Below are 22,502 nucleotides of genomic sequence, written 5' to 3'. Positions count from 1 at the left end.
TCCTAGGCTCTGTGGTTTAACCCACAGCACCACCCGCGTCCCGGTGCATTTAGGTGCCTGCTTAAAACTCAACTGTTCACCCAGTCTTTCTCTGAGGGGGTGATCCAGCTATAGTGATGTATTAATCTGATCTAATTGTTTGTGATATATTTTGTACATATTTTATGAATGTAATTTTATTGCTGATTTCATGCTATTCAGCACTATATTTTTCCTTCATGTTGATGGTACGCCAGTTTTTGAAATAAATAAATAAATAAATAAGTATTTGTGTACACTTCAAATCTAGTGGAATTGTGCCAAATAAGGATCCTTTATTGTAAAACAATTAATAAGCCTTTCTAGTTTACAGCTAAGCACAATTATGTGCCATAGTTCAAAAGAAAAGTCCATGGAAAAATACAGATCTGTCAAGGCTCAGTACATATAGAATGTATCCAGGTCTAGTTTTTTAAAATAGAAGTAGACAGGCCATGTCAAACCTTCACAGGCAATGAATTCTGAATTCAAGAAGTGTCGTTAACAGTTGGAAAGCATGGAATTTCAAGGACTTCAATATAAAGTGGAAGGTTGTCATGAAGCCAGTAGTGCAAGACCTCTGAGAGAAGCCATGCCTATACCACTGCAAAGTGAGAGGAACAATGAAAAGAGTATAATTTCCCAGTTAAAATGGGACAGTGATGAAATATGTAATGTAATTAACACCTGTGACAGGTTATAAGCTAGCAAGATAATTTCTGACGGGGAGGAAAGCGCATGCACATGCGCGTGCACACACATATACAGCTTCTATCCCAGAAACTTTGACCCTGTTGGATGGATGGAGAACTTCTAGCATGGGACAGACCCTCTCCTTTTAATAGTTCCAAAACCAGTTTGGAGTGAAGCAATTTTCTTCACATTTCTCATCTTTCTTTGTAATAATTAATTGGGGGAAAACTGTTATATAAAGTGAGCAATTGTCCCAGAGAATAATTTCCTCATTAAGCATGCAAGAACCTGAAGAAATTAAAAAGGATCCTAAAAGCTCTGTCCTGATCATGTTTATGCTTCAGATTGTATTAAATAGGATAACACACTTGGTGGTAGAACAGTTAACTTCAATGAATGGAAATATCAGAACAAACTCTAAAATGCACCATCAAATAATGCTAAAAATCTGGTTGTTCCATTTCAAATCTCACTTGCTAAATAAGTAAAGTGCCAGAATTCATCTGGCTTTACTGACCTATTATAAAAATGATCAGCTTGCAGAAAGCCAATATATGAATGAATGAATGAATAGTTTCAAATTGCTGTTCCACAATCAGCCAGAAATGTCCGTACGTTATCTACAAATTCTATATAAATTGCCTTATGACAGTGCATGTTCAGTGTACAACTTGATTATTCTCTAGAAACATAATGCCAATGTCTTAACTCTGTTGCTTTAAAATCCACCCCTTATTTAAATACACACAGCACCAGAGCAAGTGTCAAACTCATTCCCACCACATTTATGCCAATACAGAATGCTTTAATCTAGTTCCTTTTTTTAAATGAAGGACTATTTTGAGATTATTTTGGAACTGGAATAAAGACTATTTGGGGTCACAGCTGCTGATCTTTTGAAGAAGCCTGGGGAACAAAGCACTAGTGAAACAGAAATGCAAACCAGATTCCTTTCTCAAATTATTCATTTAACATTTCTGATCACACGTCACTTCTTAAGTCATCTGAATGCTCAAGAGATTCCATAGGAAAGCTTTCCACCCTCTGACTTTTTAAAATCAATAATAAAAAAAACATATTCAGACGTATCTTGTGTGGTTTTCTTTTTATAGAAAGACTTGTCTGTGTGTGTGAGAGAGAGTAAATTCAGCTGTAGGACAGCATTTCTCAATTGGGTCTAACGCCACCCACTGAAATGAACTCGGAGATTATGAATGCAGTGCAGCACTTCACAGAAAAGCATACAGAACAAGGAAAAATAGCCATATTCACTATTTGTTAAAATTGCTCAGCTGCTATCCCATGGCAGTCATATAAGCAGGCACACAGCTGTGGCCCACATTTCTTGATCTGAGCTTTCACAGAATGGATAGAAATAGTACAAATGCAGGGAGTCTTACTACGTATGTCCATCCCCTCTTTCGTGCAAAGTAGTAACCAGACTGATCTGCCATGGTAACATTTTGTTTTATTTGCTATGATCAGCTGTTCAATACCTAACAACTTTTACTGATTAAGGCTACGTGACACTTTTTATGAAAATGATGAATTTCTCAGGTCCTCACATCATTATCTGAATACCGTTTATCCCCAGAGAACAGGATTCTGGGGAGTCCTTGTTTGTTTTAGAAGCTTATTAAAGACTGAGAAGATCATCAATGGATTATAAACATCCCTGAAAGAAAACATGCCTATTGCAATGTGCAACAGAGTGCTGGTTGTATTCTAAGAAACATAGGAAGCTGTTTTATATACTCTTATTATTGGTTCATTTTACTCAGTACAATCAAACCCTGGCTGTCAAACGTTCGGCTTCCGAAATGTTCAACAACCAAGGCGCGGCTTGTGATTAGTTGCAGGAGCTTTCTGCACTCAATCGGAAACTGTGTCGGATGTTCAGCTTCTGAAAAACGTTCGAAAACCAGAGCATTTACTTCCAGGTTTTCGGCGTTCGGGAGCTGAGGTTTGATTGTATTGTTTACACCAACTCTCTGGGACTCCAAGGTTTCTGACTGGGGACATTCCCAGCCCTGCCTGGGGATGCTGGGGAACCAGCCTCAGAACCTCTGCATGAAAAACATGTGTTCTGTCACTGAGCCCACCCCCTAAGGCAGACATTCAGTCTAGGAAGTACAATGGTGGAGACAACAAGGATCACAAAAGTGCCCTGCATTGAACTTCGACACTAGAAAAAATTATTCAAACTTGGGTCCCCAGATATTGTTGGACTACAGCCCCATCATCCCAGGTCATTGACAAAGGATGATGGTAACTGTAGTCCAACAACATCTGGGATTCCATATATTTAAAAAGGCTGCCCCTGGAACCTTGGCTGCATTAAAAATTTCCACAGCAAAGATGATAATATGGGAAAGATCTGTTGAATATGAAAACAATTGCCATAGAATAAGCTGTTCTAAAGACTTTTCTTACATTGCCATAAGCAAGTATATATAGTAACCTACAAGAGATTTACAACTCACAAAAGTTCTCAAATGCTGCTTACCATTAAAAGCACTAATAATAATAATAACAGCTCTTACTTTAGCCCTGTTATGGCACCAGTTTCAAAACTAGAAGTTTTGAGAGAGATCATTTTAACTGGAAAAATTGCACAGGATTAAACCAGGGAAAACCCCACCTTGCAATGTTGAATTCCTCACGCCACATAACATCTAGTTTGGCCCTTACTTCAATTTAACAAATGAAGTGTCTATCCTTCATACTCAACTCCTTTATCTTTCATACCAAAAGGGAATATACATTTATGGCACAATAATGACTATATTTTGGAGGGGAAAAAATAATGAACAAATTCCTATGCCCCACAAATAACCCAGAGATGCGTTTTAAATAAAAGCACACATTCTACTCATGTAAAAACACCAGGCAGGCCCACAAATAACCCAGAGATGCATTTTAAATAAAAGGCACATTCTACTCATGTAAAAACATGCTGATTCGTGGCCCGGATTTAGAAGGCAATTGGGCCGGATCCAGCCCTCGGGCCTTAGTTTGCCTACCCATGCTCTACAGGATATCCACATATGACTTCAACTGAACAGGATCCTCTAGAGAGAATACATAGTATTACGTAAGCCTGATTTTAAAATGTATGTCAATACAGAAGTTACACACTTCCTAAGATGATTAATGGAGCTCATTAATAAAAGCCTAAGGGAAAGCTCTGCCTCAGTATTCACATGTGTGCTTAACAAAAAAGGAACTCTTCAACTGAACCTGAAATGTGAGAGAGGGCAGGGTGACATACTGGGAGAAGCACTGTCTGAGATATTCACAAACTACTTAACAAAATTGATGTTAACATGAATGCAGCTGTAAATAGCTGACATGTTAATATTGATATATTTCAATTTTACTATTGAATATGAAAATATTTATAATGGACACTATAACAACAAGCACCTCTGCCAAAAGGGGAGAGTTTAGTTTTGAAATACTTGCATAGATTCTGCCATTGCTACTTTTCAACATAAAAGTTATGGACACCTACCTAAAAGTAACAGGCTGTTATCTAGCCCTTCAATGCTATACATTGCTTCACACATGCACCTACCATGGCAAGTTTCCCCTCTGCTCTGGTAACCTTGGGAAGAGGGCAAGGGCTCATCCCCACAGTTCTGCTGGCCTTAAGGGTATTCTAACAGGGTCTGAAGTCTTGGTTCAAGCAAAAAGTAGGTATGTAAGGAGAATTCCTAGATGCCAAGGTCCAAGTTTCAGGCAGTACTCTTTGATGAGAGAACACCAGCAGAGATTTAAAATCATGCAAAAACATGCAAATATAGGCTGTTAGACCTTTAAAATATGCCCTTCCAAGTTCCTTGAAAAGTTTTCCTCTTCCCCTAGCATAGAAAAAGACCACATGTTTGGTAAGCTAAAAATGATTTACAGTGGTACCTTGGTTTACTAACTTAATCTGTTCCAGAAGTCCGTTCTTAAACCAAAACAATTCTTAAACCGAGGCACGCTTTCCCTAATGAGGCCTTCCACCACTGGTGCCCTTCCACCGTTCAAATTCAGTTCTTAAACTGAGGTAAAGTTTGCAAACTGGGACACTACAGAAAATAATATGAAGACACATACACTGCTACCCCTAAGCAGATCTGGGCATGGACAGTAGTAGAGTTCCAACCTTTTTTAACTGACCCCGTGCCTTAGCAGCAGCCTAGCACACAAAACTTAAATAGGAAAAGCTTTTGCTGTTGCCTTATCTCTACCAGCTGATTATTTTCCACTTATCAGATGGCTTTTAAAATTACAAAAGCAGAGCTACTAAAATGGTTGGCAACCAAGAGCAATAAGCAGTACTGAAAAACTGATGCAATAAGCAGAAAACACTCAACATGGAAATCAGATACAATGAAAAGAAACTTCTTTTAGCAAAAATGGGTGATCTGTGAAGAACCCAACTTTTTATTAAGCAACAGAAGCAACTTCAGATTTAGAATACATATCAATTTTATTGCATAGGAATTTACTATATAAAGATGCAGTTCTCTAAAAGAAAAGAAAAAACATACATGAGACTGGTCAAGCAACACAATGTAGTTTGGGGGAAATTGCACACTTTGTATGAATACAGAAATGCTATCAGCATTAAAATCCTTTAATTAGATTTATAGAGCAAATGTATTTCTGGTCGTGGAGCAGTGAGGCAGAACGGAGTGGCAAGGTGTATGAAACTCTGCTGACCACAGCAGCAGGTTTTAAAGGAGGAGAAAGTTGGTGTCTAGCTTTTTTGTTATTCTAGCTCCAGGCTGGGCCGCCTGGAAAATTGGTTTATACAGACAGGGTCTCGAATTGCTGTCTGCAACTATGCCAGAGCATTCTGCAATAACTGGACTTTCCAGGTCAAGCGCAAACGATGCCCCACACTGAGTGCATTGAAGCAATCCAGTCTTGAAGTCACCAATACCTACACTACTGTGGTCAATGTCCTCTGGCCAAGGAACAGTTATAGCTGGCCAAAGCTGCTTCTAGCTATGGAGACTACCTGGGCTTAAAGTGGGCTCCGTAGTTCATTTGCTGCAGCAAGGACATTCCCACCTGCCCTTCAGCTGTTGGGCAATAGGAGCCTGCCTTCTTCAAGAAGGGAAACCACTTCTTCTTCCTCCCAGTGGGGCTCTCTGAAGCAGCTCCTTTCAACTTTCAAAATCAGAAACTGAAAAGAGCAGCATGGAGCAACTTGCAACAGGCTCATTTTGGCTGTGTGTGCCTGTCCCCTCTTGGGAAAAGGCATGCACAGCCAAAGAAAGCAACCCCTTTTGGAAGGATTGGCTGTGCATAGGACGTCTCCTGTGGGCAGCTGATACTCCCAAAAGGCAGCTGGCTGCCCCTGTCCCGAACAGTAGATAGGGAGTGCACAAAAACAGTTGCTTTTGCAAAAGGCTTTCAGGCAGCACTGGCACCATTACTACCATACTCTTATTTGGGCCTCCAGAGGCTCAAATAGGTGAACATGAACTGTCTGAAAGCCCTCTGCAAACAGCAAAACTGAAAGTTCTGGGACTTCAAAGCACAGCATCACTTGATGTCATAGTGATGTCAGAGGATTGACAGATGGGCAGCCTTACACACCTGCTAAATTTGGCCCATCTGGGGTTGAAGAGATAATGATATGTTATCTCATCAGAAAAGTTTCCATACCCCACAACAGACTCACTGAGGTTAATGGGCATGACTTAGGTTCCTTAATTTCAATGTGTCAACTCCAAGTAGGACTAGTATTGAATACAATCCAAAGTGATTACGGTAAACCACAACAATGAAACTGTTCAGCCTTCATAGCAATGCTAACATTGCCAGGTGTGAGATTAAACAATGGAGTTCTGTATCAGACTACAAAGAACCAATATTTTTTTTCCAGCTTGCCAGGAGCTATCTAAAAGCACAGTTTTTGATCTTTAAAAGTTGGGTAGCAGTATCATTCAGAACATATAGATATAATAAACACTGAAGTAGAATTCAACTTTCTCAGTTAACGCTAACCTTTTTAATCCTCTCCTTAAAAGCTACCAATTTCAAGCATGTTTTGTATATAGCATTTTGCAACAGTTTCATAACAGTATTTTTTTAAAAAGTTTATTTTAGCACCTCACCCTGCAACTCAGCTTTCCCTGAAATAAGACCATGGGGTGGGACTGGGAGTAAGGGAGAGAAGCACATTAACAGCCTGCTAATCAAGGTCAAGTGTTTGGAGTCCTGAACTGTTCATTTTGTTGTATGCCAACAGCTCAGCTGCAAATTGATATGGGTTGTCTGCTTTTTTTCTTCCTTTTCCATCAGAAAGTGTGACAAAACCTGCAAAAACAGGTTAGACCTCTTTACTAAAATTCTCGAAGCTTGGCAGTGAAATATAGTTTTAGTACTGTATACCTCTTTCAACAGTAAGGGACTACATTGATTGACTTTCAAAAAGAAGGTAATTTGCACAAAAGTAGTGGTCTTCAAATACACTCTTTGCCCCATGGCTGCTTTAGATGAAACAAAATTCATGCAATCGAAAGTTTCAGATGTGTTAATCCCATATGTAATATTTATAAATTGAGTTAAAATTTAGAACCTTTATACTGTTGTTCACAAAATAAGCAGGCATGTCAGATGATGAGACCAGTTAGTATCTATCCAAGATTTTAGAACATTCTGTGTGGTTTGAAATACCAGCTACCAGAGAACACAGAACAAACATGTTAAGTTTTTACCCATTCACAAAGCAAAAATTACAACAGTTATCTTAACACTTCATGATCACATTTCAGAAAGAATTGAGGCTAGACTTAATTTAAACTGTGATGCACAGTTCTCTAGCTATCAAAGCTTTTCCTGCCCAAAGAGTCTGCAAAAGTGAAAGGAAGCAGCAAAATCTGATTCCATAAAAACCTAATTACATTGTCCACAGGATACTTATACAATGAAACCATTAAATGTGATACTATAGGAAGGGGGGGGGGAACACTCCTAAATGCAAAACCATACAATCGGTATGAATTATTAAAATAGAGACTTAGATTAATTCAGCAAGTAGCAAAAGCTGTCACTGAACAGTACAGTTTTAGCTGAAATTATGTGAAACAACAGATACACCACTGCAATGATCAATGAAGGCGAATATTTCAAGATAATGGCACAGTTTTAGAGCATGTTTCCATCTGTGATGTTCCTAGTCTTCTGCATTCTTTGGCAGAAACAATCATAGTAACTGCATACACTTAAGCAACTTCTGATTGCTACTCTTGTTTGTTTGCTATGCAGGCAGAAGCATATTGGGTATGCACAGTATGGCTGCAGGCTGAGAACTAGATGCAACTTGGAGTTTATCTATTGGCAGCTCAACCTCTGATTCAGCTGCAGCAGCAATAATACCATTCCACCTTGTTTGCTGAATAAGATCAACCACTTCTAAGAGAATTATGATCTTATCACAGAAGTTCTTATGGTACACAGTTAAAGATATTTTGAAAACTATATCTGCATCTACATTTTAAAATCAAGGGGGGGGGGAGGCCCATTTAGGCTATCCCGGCCAATTTATTTATTTTAAACCATTCTTAAAATATCTTGCCTCTAGCATAGCTAGTAAAAATAGCTTACTGTTAAGGATCTTTGTTCACATAACCACCTGGGTATACTGTAGCAGCCTGAAAGGCTTGTGTGGTCCCCCCCGCTTCACCCCAAATTCTTGGTCAGAAACTTGTCTCTAACTACCAAAACATGGTTTGGCTTTCAGCACATTCTGGGTTTCATACTTTCTCTAGTACTTGAGTGTGCATGCACAACCTTTAGAAGAGCTGACAATGTGCCTAGATTATTGTATGAAGAGGTGTTCAGTAAACACCTAATTAAAAAGAAAAAGCAGTAAAACCCTAGTAGGGTCAAGAAGGAAATGCTAAAGAAATTTGAAATGATCAAATGAAGGATTTGGTATGTAAATAGATCCCATTTTTCTACCACAGGACCCTCAAAGCAGCTATATCAGTTGCAAATGCCATTCAAGCCAAGCCCCAGCGAGCCTTCCTAACGGGACACTAGGTCACATAAAGCATAAGACAATTCCTTCTACCAATTATTAAAAACATCCAGCTAATGCTTCAAAACAGTTAGGCAACCTGACAAAAGTATGTTTATCAACCTCCAGAAACCCGGGCAACAGGGCAACAGACAACCTAACAGTGTACTACATGATCATTTACTACATATTTGCTAAACATTTCACAAGTAGTATTAGTTCAAGCCCATGAAACATTGGAAGGAATGCTTTCACTGAGAATGGGCTGCTGGGGCTCTGCCTCCTCCAGGCCTCTATGCTTTTTTTGTCTCTTTTTGGTCAGGCATCAACTTCTGCTTACCGTCTGGATATATACATGGCCTACAACGGTACTCTTCCCAAGAACCTGCATTGTCAAGTTGGCGCTTGGTCAGTGATTAGTGAAATTTATTTTCCTCCTGTGTCAGCTGCTTTAAAAGAATTGCATGTGCATGTGCAGTACACAGTCCGTTTTACTCTCACTGCGTCCAGCTTCACTCTTGCCACAAAATTATATATTGAACCATCTCAATTCTACTTCCTCACCTGGAAGTCTTCAGATTTGCCTCTAGTACAGCACATCGAAAGCTCACATACACTCATTTCCCAAGCAAACGAAGGTTAGAGAAGTTAATGCTATAACTGAGATTTTTGGAACTCTTCTAAATTTGGGGCTAATTCATCCACAGCTAGCTACTAAGAAATATGGGTGTCTCCACAGTCCTCTTTGCCTTTCCAATATCCATTTCCATCCAAAGAACATAATTCTTTCTGTGCCTTTCTCCATGTGAAATAGCTTCCACCAGAATATTGTGTTATCATAGCAACTGAATCCACAATGGGGTGGGGGTAGGGAGGATTCCACCCACTGACCTTTTAGTAAAATTTCCTCAGTCCCCACTTCCCTAAGCATATTGCCTGCTCTCATCATCGTTCTCTTAGTCTCCCTGTTTCCAACATTTCTTTTCTATGCCTTCTGCTTTCTGCTGTTTTCACTGCCCCCCTTTGTCCCCAAATCCATTATATTTAGGACCTGGTACTTCCTTTCAACCTTTCCGTCTCCACTACTCTCCATGCCTATCCAGTTCTCCTCCAGGCTACTGTAACATCACAGCGGTTCAGCCAGTAGTTATGGAAGCTTGTAGACTGACAGGCAACAGACAGTCAATGTTTACAGTTAAGCTAAAGTGAAATGGAGTGTACCACCAGAAAATGATCAGGGGGAGGTTGAGAGTTCTTCATCTCTCCTCCACTGCAGCTTCATATTTAGAGGTTGGAATTGTAATACTGGACAGGTAGCTCCTACATTAAATGCGTACTGCAAATCCATCCTATACAGTGGTACCTTGGTTTAAGAACAGCCCTGTTTATGAACTATTTGGTTTACAAACTCCGCAAAACCAGAAGTAGTGTCCCGGTTTGCAAACTTTACCTTGGTCTAAGAACGGAAGCCGAATGTGGAAGGGCACCGGCGGCAGGAGGCCTCATTAGGAAAAGTGCACCTCAGTTTAAGAATGGTTTCTGTTTAAGAACGGACTTCTCTAATGGATTAAGTTCGTAAACTGAGGTACCACTATATTAAGTGGTGGTTAACAACATGTACAGTGGTACCTCGGGTTAAGTACTTAATTCGTTCTGGAGGACTGTTCTTAACTTGAAGCACCACTTTAGCTAATGGGGCCTCCCACTGACACTGCGCCGCCGCCACCGCGCGATTTCTGTTCTCATCCTGAAGCAAAGTTCTTAACCTGAACCACTATTTCTGGGTTAGCGGAGTCTGTAACCTGAAGCGTATGTAACCTGAAGCGTATGTAACCTGAGGTACCACTGTATTTACTGTGTGGAGGAACAACAGTCAGGTTGGGGAATAGAAATGGCATTTACTTGCTCAGTGAGTGTGCCAGTCCTGGCTCCCTATCATTGTTATTTATTATTATTTTGTGGTTATGTACTCTGAGCTTTCAAACCATCCAAGTTTGCCCAAGACGGGCTTAAAATGATGCTGCAATCATGATTCTTATATAGCATCTGATTGCTAATGAGGACTGGGAAAGGATGAACAGATAGAAGTGAAATCCAAGTAAGAAATCTAACTACTGATTGGCAAGGCCCCTACCCCGTTCAAGAAGTCCCAGGGCACAACCATTATTGATGGTCTTTGTCCTCCCTTAGTAACTTATGTGTGGGTTTTTTTGGGTGCTGCTAAATCTTTAGGTTCCTGTGGCAGCCTTGAAAACTTTTCACAAATCACACTCATAGGCACAAAACTGAAATGCTTTGTCTCCAGTTTAGAGCTAGTAACTATTAACATATAACCACACAAGGTTATTGAAGTGATTTAATTAAGTGTATGATGAATCATTATTATGAAAGGCTATTCAGAAGTTACAGCTGGAATGGAATATGACAGCCTTCGTCTTGATGTGGAAGAGTCATTAGACACATGCTGCATCAACATGTTGTTATAAGGGGGAAAACTGCTCCTTTTCTCTTATGGGGTACCCAAGAGCCCGCAGAGTGTCCTCATGTAGGTACTGCTTATAACAATGTGAAGAACAATGATGGCTGCCTGTTGTTTTCACAGCGCAGTTCAAGATGCTGGTTTTCTTGCAAGAGGCTTTCAACAGCTGGACTCCTCAACAGATTCTTCCCCAACCTGGGTACGCTCAAATGTCTTGGACAACTCCCATCAACCCTAGTCAGCACAGCTCTGCTGGCTGAAGCTAATAAATGTTATAGTCCAAAACATCTTGAAGATACCAGGTTAGCAAATGTTGCCTTAATATCTAAAATATAGGAACTATATCTAAAATTTAATGATATGATCCTTTGATAATGTCAATTTTTATATAGACAGAAGGCAACACAATACATGTACATGTACTTGCAGGACTAAACTAGATGAGATGTGATATCTGTACTCACATCCCCTGCCATTGCCCTTTTGATTAAAAGCAACTGGAGGGGGGTGCTGGCAGCATTTGATAAGGGCCACAGCACTGAAGGAGGTTTTAACCCCTCATACTGTTTTCGCAAACTCAAATTGTCACACACACAAAGCTGCTATTGCCCCACTGGGAAAAACACACCTCCCCAGTGGTCAAACAGCACCTTTTGGTTGGGGATATAATTAAATCCATGAAAATGGCATTTTTGGGAAGAATTAAAATCTCCCTATGACTGTTTAAGGAGAAGAAGTGGAGAGATCTTCCACATCTTGTCTATCATGGGCTTTTGGTGCTGTTAGTCCAACTCTAGAAAACATGCATTTTATAGAAATTTCCCAGTGCCCTAACCTGGTTATTCAGGAAGCAAGGAAATATACTGAACAAGCTTTTAATCATGAAGGTAGGGCTTAAATAATCCTAGAGGCCTAGTCACATGGGTACCTAAAACTGGCAATATTAATTCAGTTCTAGATAGCAGACTGTTTTCTGATGGTTTAAATATATTTAAAATAGAAGCCAAAAAGCATGAAAGAAACATTTAGTCTAATTGGTTTAATCTAAATTCAGTCTTCTCCACATCCCTTCCCAACAAGAGCACATGTGCAGATGTTGAAGCATTTTCTTCAGTTTTCTAACAATAATACCAGCTATCAGAAGATGACAGAACACCCTTGGGGAAACTCAGGAGTACATTGCAAATGCAGCCCTGCTTGCTTCTTCCGATCAACAGCATCAAGTTCCTTCTGTTTGTTAGGCTATATTAGGTTTTTCCTCTTAAATATTATAGGGTACAACTGCTCAACAAATGTTTGGGTGATATATAGTCAGACAGTTATTTTATTTAAGTTATTTTAAAATTAATAGGACTGTCAAATTATTGGGGGGGGGCAGCTCTGTGCTGCCAGATATTACTTCCTGCCAATTCCTTCTTACATGTCCCTGATAACATTAAAACCCAGATTCTTCTGTTTTCACTTCTTTTCCTTGAGTGCTTAACTTCCTCTATCAGCCAACCTCTTATCTGCCCTTCAAGGGTTTTTTTTATGTCACAGAAGCTTAGCCAATGATACAAATGACTCACAGGTAAAGCCAACTAGTTTACAGGAATAAAAGAGAAAGAAATGAAAAACAGTTGGAGATATTTTTTTTGTAAATTTACAAAACTATTTTTTTTTAAAGTCCATATTCTATGTTTTAATTTGACTCCTTTATTTCTGTATAAGGTGGTATGGAGGTTTATATGAGAAAAGTTTTAGATTTTAAATGAGTTGATATGAGGTAAGGGAGAGAACTCCCCTTCATGGATCACTGCCTTGCCGTGGCGAAGGGGCTTGAATAACTTGGAGAAGCTATGAGCTATGCCGTGCAGGGCCACCCAAGATGGACAGGTCATAGTGGAGAGTTTTGACCAAACGTGATCCACCTGGAGCAGGAACCGGCAAGCCACTCCAGTATCCCTGCCAAGAAAACTCCATGGACAAAGACAAAAGGCATATAAAAGTTGTGACGCTGGAAGATGAGCCCCTCAGGTCGGAAGGCGTCCAACATGCTACTGAGGAAGAGCGGAGGACAAGTACAAGTAGATTCAGAGCTGATGAAGCGGCTGGGCCAAAGCCAAAAGGACGCTCAGTTGCAGATATGCCTGGAAGCGAAAGGAAAGTCCAATGCTGTAAAGAAAAATATTGCATAGGAACCTGGAATGTAAGAACCATGAACCTTGGTAAGTTGGATGTGGTCAAAAATGAGATGGCAAGAATAAATATTGACATCCTGGGCATCAGTGAACTAAAATGGACGGGAATGGGCGAATTCAGTTCGGATGACCATCATATCTACTATTGTGGGCAAGAATCCCGTAAAAGAAATGGAGTGGCCCTCATAGTCAACAAAAGAGTGGCAAAAGCTGTATTGGGATGCAATCTCAAAAATGATAGAATGATCTCGATACGAATCCAAGGCAGACCTTTTAACATCACAGTAATCCAAGTTTATGCACCAACCACTGGTGCTGAAGAAACTGAAATTGACCAATTCTATGAAGACTTACAACACCTTATAGAATTGACACCAAAGAAGGATGTTCTTCTCATTATAGGGGATTGGAATGCTAAAGTAGGGAGTCAAGAGATAAAAGGAACAACTGGCAAGTTTGGCCTTGGAGTTCAAAACGAAGCAGGGCAAAGGCTAATAGAGTTCTGCCAAGAGAACAAGCTGGTCATCACAAACACTCTTTTCCAACAACACAAGAGACGACTCTACACATGGACATCACCAAATGGGCAGCATCAAAATCAGATTGATTATATTCTCTGCAGCCAAAGATGGAGAAGCTCTATACAGTCAGCAAAAACAAGACCAGGAGCTGACTGTGGCTCAGATCATCAGCTTCTTATAGCAAAATTCAAGCTTAAACTGAAGAAAGTAGGAAAAACCACTGGGCCAGTAAGATACAATCTAAGTCAAATCCCTTATGAATACACAGTGGAAGTGAGGAACAGGTTTAAGGATTTAGATTTGGTGGACAGAGTGCCTGAAGAACTATGGATGGAGGCTCGCAACATTATACAGGAGGCAGCAACGAAAACCATCCCAATGAAAAGGAAATGCAAGAAAGCAAAGTGGCTGTCCAACGAGGCTTTACAAATAGCGGAGGAGAGAAGGCAAGCAAAATGCGAGGGAGATAGTGAAAGATACAGGAAATTGAATGCAGATTTCCAAAAAATAGCAAGGAGAGACAAGAAGGCCTTCTTAAACGAGCAATGCAAAGAAATAGAGGAAAACAACAGAATGGGAAGAACCAGAGATCTGTACAAGAAAATTGGAGATATGAAAGGGACATTTCGTACAAAGAGTACCATAATAAAGGACAAAAGTGGTGAGGACCTAACAGAAGCAGAAGACATCAAGAAGAGGTGACAAGAATATACAGAGGAATTATACCAGAAAGATATGGATGGCTCGTACACCCCAGGTAGTGTGGTTGCTGACCTTGAGCCAGAAATCCTGGAGAGTGAAGTCAAATGGGCCTTAGAAAGCACTGCAAATAACAAGGCCAGTGGAAGTGATGGTATTCCAGCTGAACTACTTAAAATTTTAAAAGATGATGCTGTTAAGGTGTTACACTCAATATGCCAACAAGTTTGGAAAACTCAGCAGTGGCCAGGGGATTGGAGAAGATCAGTCTACATCCCAATCCCAAAGAAGGGCAGTGCCAAAGAATGCTCCAACTACCGCACAATTGCACTCATTTCACACGCTAGCAAGGTTATGCTTAAAATTCTACAAGGAAGGCTCAAGCAGTATATGGACCAAGAACTCCCAGAAGTGCAAGCTGGATTTAGAAGAGGCAGAGGAACCAGAGACCAAATTGCAAACATGCGCTGGATTATGGAGAAAGCTAGAGAGTTCCAGAAAGACATCTACTTTTGCTTCATTGACTATGCAAAAGCCTTTGACTGTGTCGACCACAGCAAACTATGGCTAGTTCTTAAAGAAATGGGAGTGCCTGATCACCTCATCTGTCTCCTGAGAAATCTCTATGTGGGACAAGAAGCTACAGTTAGAACTGGATATGGAACAACTGATTGGTTCAAAATTGGGAAAGGAGTACGGCAAGGCTGTATATTGTCTCCCTGCTTATTTAACTTATATGCAGAATTCATCATGCGAAAGGCTGGGCTGGATGAATCCCAAGCCGGAATTAAGATTGCCGGAAAAAATATCAACAACCTCAGATATGCAGATGACACAACATTGATGGCAGAAAGTGAGGAGGAATTAAAGAACCTTTTAATGAGGGTGAAAGAGGAGAGCGCAAAATATGGTCTGAAGCTCAACATCAAAAAAACGAAGATCATGGCCACTGGGCCCATCACCTCCTGGCAAATAGAAGGGGAAGAAATGGAGGCAGTGAGAGATTTTACTTTCTTGGGCTCCATGATCACTGCAGATGGTGACAGCAGTCACGAAATTAAAAGACGCCTGCTCCTTGGGAGAAAGGCGATGGCAAACCTAGACAGCATCTTAAAAAGCAGAGACATCACCTTGCCAACAAAGGTCCGCATAGTTAAAGCCATGGTTTTCCCAGTAGTGATGTATGGAAGTGAGAGCTGGACCATCAAGAAGAATTGATGCTTTTGAATTATGGTGCTGGAGGAGACTCTTGAGAGTCCCATGGATTGCAAGAAGATCAAACGCATCCATTCTTAAGGAAATTAGCCCTGAGTGCTCACTGGAAGGACAGATCCTGAAGCTGAGGCTCCAATACTTTGGCCACCTCATGAGAAGAGAAGACTCCCTGGAAAAGACCCTGATATTGGGAAAGATTGAGGGCACAAGGAGAAGGGGACGACAGAGGACGAGATGGTTGGACAGTGTTCTCGAAGCTACAAACATGAGTCTGACCAAACTGCGGGAGACAGTGGAGGACAGAAGTGCCTGACGTGCTCTTGTCCATGGGGTCACGAAGAGTCGGACACGACTAAACGACTAAACAACAACAAGGGATAGAACTAAACTTAAATTTGATTAAGTTGAAATTATATTAAAATGTATTTACTGTTAACGCCTTTTAAAAGACTATCTAGATTTATTTATTTTTTTACAGATTAGTAAAGGGGCAAGGAAGAAACATGTATCATTAAAAACATGGTACATTCATATTCTGCACTTTATTTAGAAATAAAACATTTTCCTACCTATATCCTACAAATGTTTCAGTTCTAAATAAACTGGAGAAAATAGATTTCAAACAGGAATTAAAAATTTCGTTGACAAATATTATTAATTTGGTGTGTGTTTAAAGTTTCCAGTATTTCAGCATGAAATTAAAACTTGCTTTATTGGGGGAGGGATAAAACTTGTTTCTTCACAATAAAATTGGGCTTAACACAACCAAAGAAAAACACAAGGCTTCTCAAAAGCCTTAGGAACATTGAAAGGAACTAGAGATGCCTGACTTGACATCTCTTATTTTTTTGACATCATTTAACAAACCACCTAGTTTAAAGTTAATGCTTAGCCCTACCCCTTTTTCCACTAACAATGGGGGGGGGGGGGGAGTAGAAAAATGGAAAACTTTGATGAAGTAAACAAAAAGTCTTACTTCCTTCTCTCAAAGATCAAAGAACCAACACATTCTGAAATAGCAAGAACGTCAGGCTTAACACTGCAATCTTTAAGTATGCATGAAACACACAGCTCCTCACTAGCTGCTTTCCCCCTACAAGATCATGCTCATCTGGCAAAAAAACTAGTTAATGTAACATAAAACAGACTTTTAACATTCTTTCACATGTGCTGATGTGTTCAATAAAAATGCTTTTTAAAGCATGTAAAACCTTCCTTTAACTTTAATGTGGTAATATATACAATTTATTTATAAAAGGGGAGAGAACAGCACTACACGAAAATCATTATCTTCAGAATCCCATTCTTTTTTCATACAAGGGCAGCATAACAGCACTGACTTCAATAGCATAGTTGCTGTGTGACAAACAGCGTTTGCAAATGAGTTATTACGAAAGCTGGAAGCATCCTGTAAGGCTAAGTGTTCTCATTTGCATTAACTCCAGGGACACCCAAGTTCCATCATATGGTTCCATCCCTGGAACAACTTCTTCAGCACTGCTACACATATAATCAAACCAACAACAGAAATGAGTTCCAAAGTACTTTAGTACAATGCTTTCTCTCAAACCGATTTCATACTAATGTTCTTAACTTGGAGCAGAGGGAAGGAAACCCTGTGGGATTAAGTGATAATAGATCAATCCGAGTCAGAGCACAATGCTCTGAAAAAAGAAGTTAGAAACATCACACTTGAAGTGAACCACCTAAGCATCTTCCAGCAAACAAAGAACTGCTCGCAGCTTAGCAATACCAACGTGCACCACCCTGCTTGCCCATCGTTATTTTAGCTCTCTTCCACGTTGCCTGTGCTAGCACCCGCAACAATGTAATATTCCTCACTACAATCCTTGTTCCAAGTCTGGCATCCTCAAACTCAAACTTCTAACTCTCTTGCTGCTGCTTTCTAGCCATTAAGGGCCCTATTCGTTTCACAAGCATTAAAATGGGGAGCTTCTTGTCTTAGATCTCAGCAGCTATACCATACACACCAGCCCTTAATTTCCTCTCTCCCCTTCCAATGCCTCCTTTGAGGGTCCCTACAACTTTAATTTCTAAATTGTTCTTGACTCAGTCCTCCCAACCCTCGGGTTTCTTTTCGCTTTTGTTTCTCTGCCTGAGCCTTCAGGTTCCCCCTGTCCAACATATACCCCTGGCGCTCAGATTGTACAAGAACCCCGTGTCTCTCCAACCAAGGCAGTCTGGCTTGAGCATTTAAAAAACCAGCTAGTCGGCTGCTGCCTTTGCCTGTTCAGCCACAGGCGGCAAATCCTGTCATAGCCGCTCCCCCCCCCCCCCCAGTTGGTGAGGTTGGTGCCCTTTTCTGCCCTCACGCAGGGCAAGCTCCCTGGACCTCTTTCCCCAAGAGGAGGTCCATGCCCGCCTCCCCTTCGGTGCGCGCAACCTCCCATCTGGCGGGGGGGGCATTCCTCCTCCAGCCCCTCTCCTGCTTAGGGGTCAAGACCTCTTCCCCTCCGTCGGCCTGGCCAGGCGGGGAGGCGAAATTCTCTCCAAACAGGAAGGAGGGGCTTAAAGCAGCACAACCCCCACCCCCAATATGGAATTTGAGCCCCAAAGGGGTGGAGCCCCCTCAAACCTCCCACCCCAAATCGGGGGTCAAGCCCCCCCTCTACCCTCAGCCTCCCTGGGCCGCGGATGAAGCACCCCTCTCCACCCCAGCTGTGGGTCTTTCACTTCCCCCACATTTAGGGTTTGAGCCCCCAAGGGGGTAAAGCCCCCTCCCCCCCTCCGGCCCCTTTATTTACCGCCATCATCAGCACGCGCGAGCTGTCACCAAGCGCGAGACACCCCAACCGGTACCTGACACGCCCCCCCGGCCGCCATTGGCCGCCGAGCTCGCCCCGCCCCGCGCTGCCGTTGGCTCAGCCGCCCGCCAGACACTATTTCCTTCCCACTCCCGGCTTGGGCCGCCCTACGACGAGTCGCCATTCAGCGAGCACGTTTACGCTACCTGCGCAAGGGGGCTCCCGAAAGTTTTCTTGGACGGTTCCTTTTCTTCTCGGCGTCATCTACGTAACACGAAAGAGCGGGAACCCTCTCACTGATTTACGCTAGTGACGCGTCAGATTGTGTGGGGTGGTTGTTGTTGTTGTTTTTAGTTTTCCCGAGAATCCGAAGATTCTTCGGAACAGTTCGTCCCTAACGGCGTGGCAGCCAAAGCAGACGCGTTTGCCGTCTCTTGTTTCCCCCGAACTGCTAGTTTACGGCACTTGCGGAAGCTAACCAAATCCTATAAAAACCAGAAGCGGAGTCTCGGAAGGAGGGTCCGGGGAATACGTTAGCTCCGCCCCCGGAGCTGTGACATCCGTGGGCTTTGTGAATCGCGGGGGGAGGAAGAGGGGGGTTAAGTTTGGTTGAATCACAGGAGGGTAAATAAGGATGTTTCAGAGACAAAGGGGCTCTTAAAGACGCAGGACCCCATTTCGTCGGTCGCCCGCCTGTCTCTCCGGAGCGTCGCGGAGGGCCTGGCCGGGGAGCTTGGGTCTCGCGGCGGGGCTGAGGGCTCGCAAGGGACGGGGAAGAGAAGCCTCCCGAATGTCGCTGCTCCGCGACGGCCTCCCGAGACAAGGGAAGGGGCAGCAGCTGGCACGTTCACATGGCCCAATGTGTAAACACACGTGTATACACACGCAGCGTGCGCGCGGCCCCGCAGGGTTACTGCCTGGCGGACGCCACGCGGAGCAGCGGCCGAATCCTGCGCCCCGTTTCCCTCTCCAGTCGCAGGTCCGGCTGGAGAGCCTTTTGCTTCGCGGGCTGCTCCAAGCGCCGCAATAGAAACCGGGCTAAGGAACCCACACAGCGTCAAAATGTGAAACTTGCCGCTTTTTAAAGTATATATAATTTAAACAGATATTATGTGGCTTCCCCCCCTTTTTTTTTTGCCTCGTTTTACCGTCAGGAAGGAACTGATGACATGGCAGCAGGTGAATAATCTGAGGCAGGCAGAGACTGCACGGACGGAAAAGCAGGCTCCGTTGCGGCCGTTTTGAATCTCCTTGTATGCTTGTATGTATAATGGGAGAAATTAACGTATCGTACAGAATAACTTTGCAGCAGAGGTGTCGGCAAATTTATTCAGAAAAATCGTCTTTCAATGAATCATTCTTTCTGGGGAAAAAAGCATGTGGTAATATGCACTTTCAGGGGGGAGAAATGCAAGATTTATACCGATCGGACCTTAGCATTTTTGTGTGGAAGCCCTCCCCGCAAATCTACTACCAGATTACAGCTCACATCTATATCTGTTGACTGCAGTATAGAAATCCAGTGCTTTGTGATGCTCCTGTGACATAAAAGCATGGATCTTCATTATTAAAGTTAACATGCAAAGGTTCCCCAAATGCCAAATTTGTTGTTAAATCACAACTTTCATTCATCCACAAACTATACTGTAAAATATAAGGGATTCAGCACTTCATGGCCGGAATAGCATAACACATGGAATGTTCCCAAAGCCACTATCAAATCACTGCTTGCATCCATTTCTATGGACTCCAACATAAAAACCACAGCTCTAGATTTCCCTAATATCCAGCCTGGTAATTCTGATAATATTTGGGTCAGTCCCAACCAGGTACTGTATTACCTAACTGGATTTTGGAATTATTGTAATGGACTAAGACAGCTTCCTTTGCTTTTTGTAGATCTAGCATTGTTGTAGATAACAAAGATCAAAGGCGCAGACCCTTATTGATCCTTATTCCCCTCCTCCCATAGAATTCCGCCCTATCTGCCATCAAACCACAAATCATATTCATGTCTATGAAGTGCATTATAAACTTGTGGTGTGATGCTAAAGTATGACCCAGATTCATAGGTTATCAGTCCCTACTCCAGATTTGGGGAAACTTTAGGCAAGCTGCCCTCAATGGGCCACCTTGCATACTTAGTGGGGAGCAGCTTGTTTGTGGGATGGCTGCCTATAGCAACAGCACTGAGCAGAGTTCTGACCAGTGCACCTGAACTTACCTGCTGCATCACTCCCCATTGTGGAAAAGCAGGCTGTTTACTTGATGATGGCATCAGCATATCCGATGCTGCTAGACTTGTATGCAGGTGTCTCGTATTGATATATTTGTTGTTTTATGCAACTTTTTAGACTGTTATTGTCACCCAAAGCGGCTGACATCAGTTTTAACAAGAGCTAGAGCTGTTATCAGGACTAGAAACTAAAAGAACACACAAGGTAAATGGAAGTAAACGGAATAGAAAGGAAATTAGTTCTTCTTCAATGTCAGAACAAAGTGGCTAGGCTGATCTTCTGCAGCTGGTGTTGTTGCCTGAATGCTCTTGTTCCTTTGACCCATGTGGTGGATCACTAAACTGCATGTTGCAATTGTTGCAGCCTTCTTAATTAAGAACCTTCTAGCACTGGACTTACTTCATCCACCCATGCTTCCCATTGGATCATCCAGGGAAGGAATGAGTTATAACCTTCTGTTGCAATTAAATCTTATTGAGCAACAAGGTCTTCCTGAGCTCTGGTTTGTTCCTGTATGCTTGATTATTGTTTAGTCATGACTTTTGATGTTTCTTCCTACTGTTTTGCCATCTGGTCCTGGTTTACTTCTTGATCCTCAAATTTAGTCTCCACTCTGTGCACACAGATATAAGCTCCGATCATCTATGAGAGAGCCATGTCTCAGATACATGTGATTGTGCCACTGTGCTTGTTGTATTGTTGGCATCCTTCTGTCTTGAGAGTGTGCCTCTGGGGTGAAGTTAAACCTCCCTGGGGCACAAGCCTGGGCAATGTGTATGGAGGTGGTCCTGGGCTGCCCAGACGACACTGTGATGGAGCTGTAATTTTTACAGTGAAATCTGTGTGGATGGGCTTGAGCTATGAATAGATGGTACACTTTTATGGTGTAACAATTTTAAAATAAGAAAGAGGAATTGCCCTGGATCTACATTCTTGTTTTGTGATGGTAACATAAGGACTAGATCCATGTATAGTGATGGCTGATTTGGGAAGCCTCCAGGGAGAAACCATGAGGGTCTAGGATCCTTGGTTTAGCACTCTGATGGAGACATGAAGTCATGGGTCTGTGATTTTGGGAGCACATTTTGTGAATACGGATGTGACTCATAATTTGGATTTGGACCATTTCCATTGAGAAACCATTCTGATGAGCTCCAGGTCCATGTTTTGGCACCACAGCAAACTGCTAGATCCATGGTTGTTATGGGGAAGAATGTGAACTGTGATTTGAACTGTCGTGTGCGTACAAAAATAATGCAAATTCAGCGGGATCCTGTAATTCAACTAGATCAGACTTTTACTTTCCACTCCCTCTCCAAGGGGTATGAGAAGTAGTGTAATGAACCTTGTGTGAAGATTGGCCAACTGAAAGTTAACCCAGGGTGAATGGTAGGCTGATTATAGTTCTGGTTGCCATGTGAACTAGAGGGCGGGGGGGGCGGCTAGGCCAACTTGGGGGGGAGTGGGGGTGTTGTGTTGGGAGAGATCTATCTGAAACCTGAAAAGACGCTGCCTAATGGCCCTGTGAGATCTTAGTTAGGGATTATAGGAGATGCCGCCATCCACAAACAAGGCACTGAAGTGAAGATTCCTGTCATAGTCCACCATCTGTGATGAAGGTTGCCAGCTGAGCAGTACAGCTGCAATAGCAATAATCAAGGCTATGAAA

At 42.1% G+C, this 22,502-nt stretch overlaps 1 protein-coding gene across 4 annotated transcripts in view; it reads right to left on the bottom strand.

Annotated features, from left to right (window-relative positions):
- USP49 (ubiquitin specific peptidase 49) overlaps window positions 1-22,263 on the bottom strand; it is a 57,814-nt gene extending 35,551 nt beyond the window's left edge. For 3 of the 4 annotated variants that reach the window (XM_081010065.1, XM_081010063.1, XM_081010066.1), the window contains exon 1: window positions 18,597-18,692. The gene's annotated coding sequence lies outside the window, so the exon portion shown is untranslated. Of the gene's footprint in view, window positions 1-18,596; window positions 18,693-18,802 lie in introns of those variants that run through there. The other variant, XM_081010064.1, reaches the window with a different exon arrangement.
- Between the last annotated feature and the right edge of the window lie 239 nt (window positions 22,264-22,502).

Source organism: Podarcis pityusensis (genome assembly GCF_964106645.2).
Source record: "Podarcis pityusensis genome assembly, chromosome: 6".
Classification (NCBI taxonomy): domain Eukaryota; kingdom Metazoa; phylum Chordata; class Lepidosauria; order Squamata; family Lacertidae; genus Podarcis; species Podarcis pityusensis.
The sequence above is the reverse complement of the archived record's forward strand: the minus strand, read 5'-3'. Positions and strand labels throughout refer to the sequence as shown.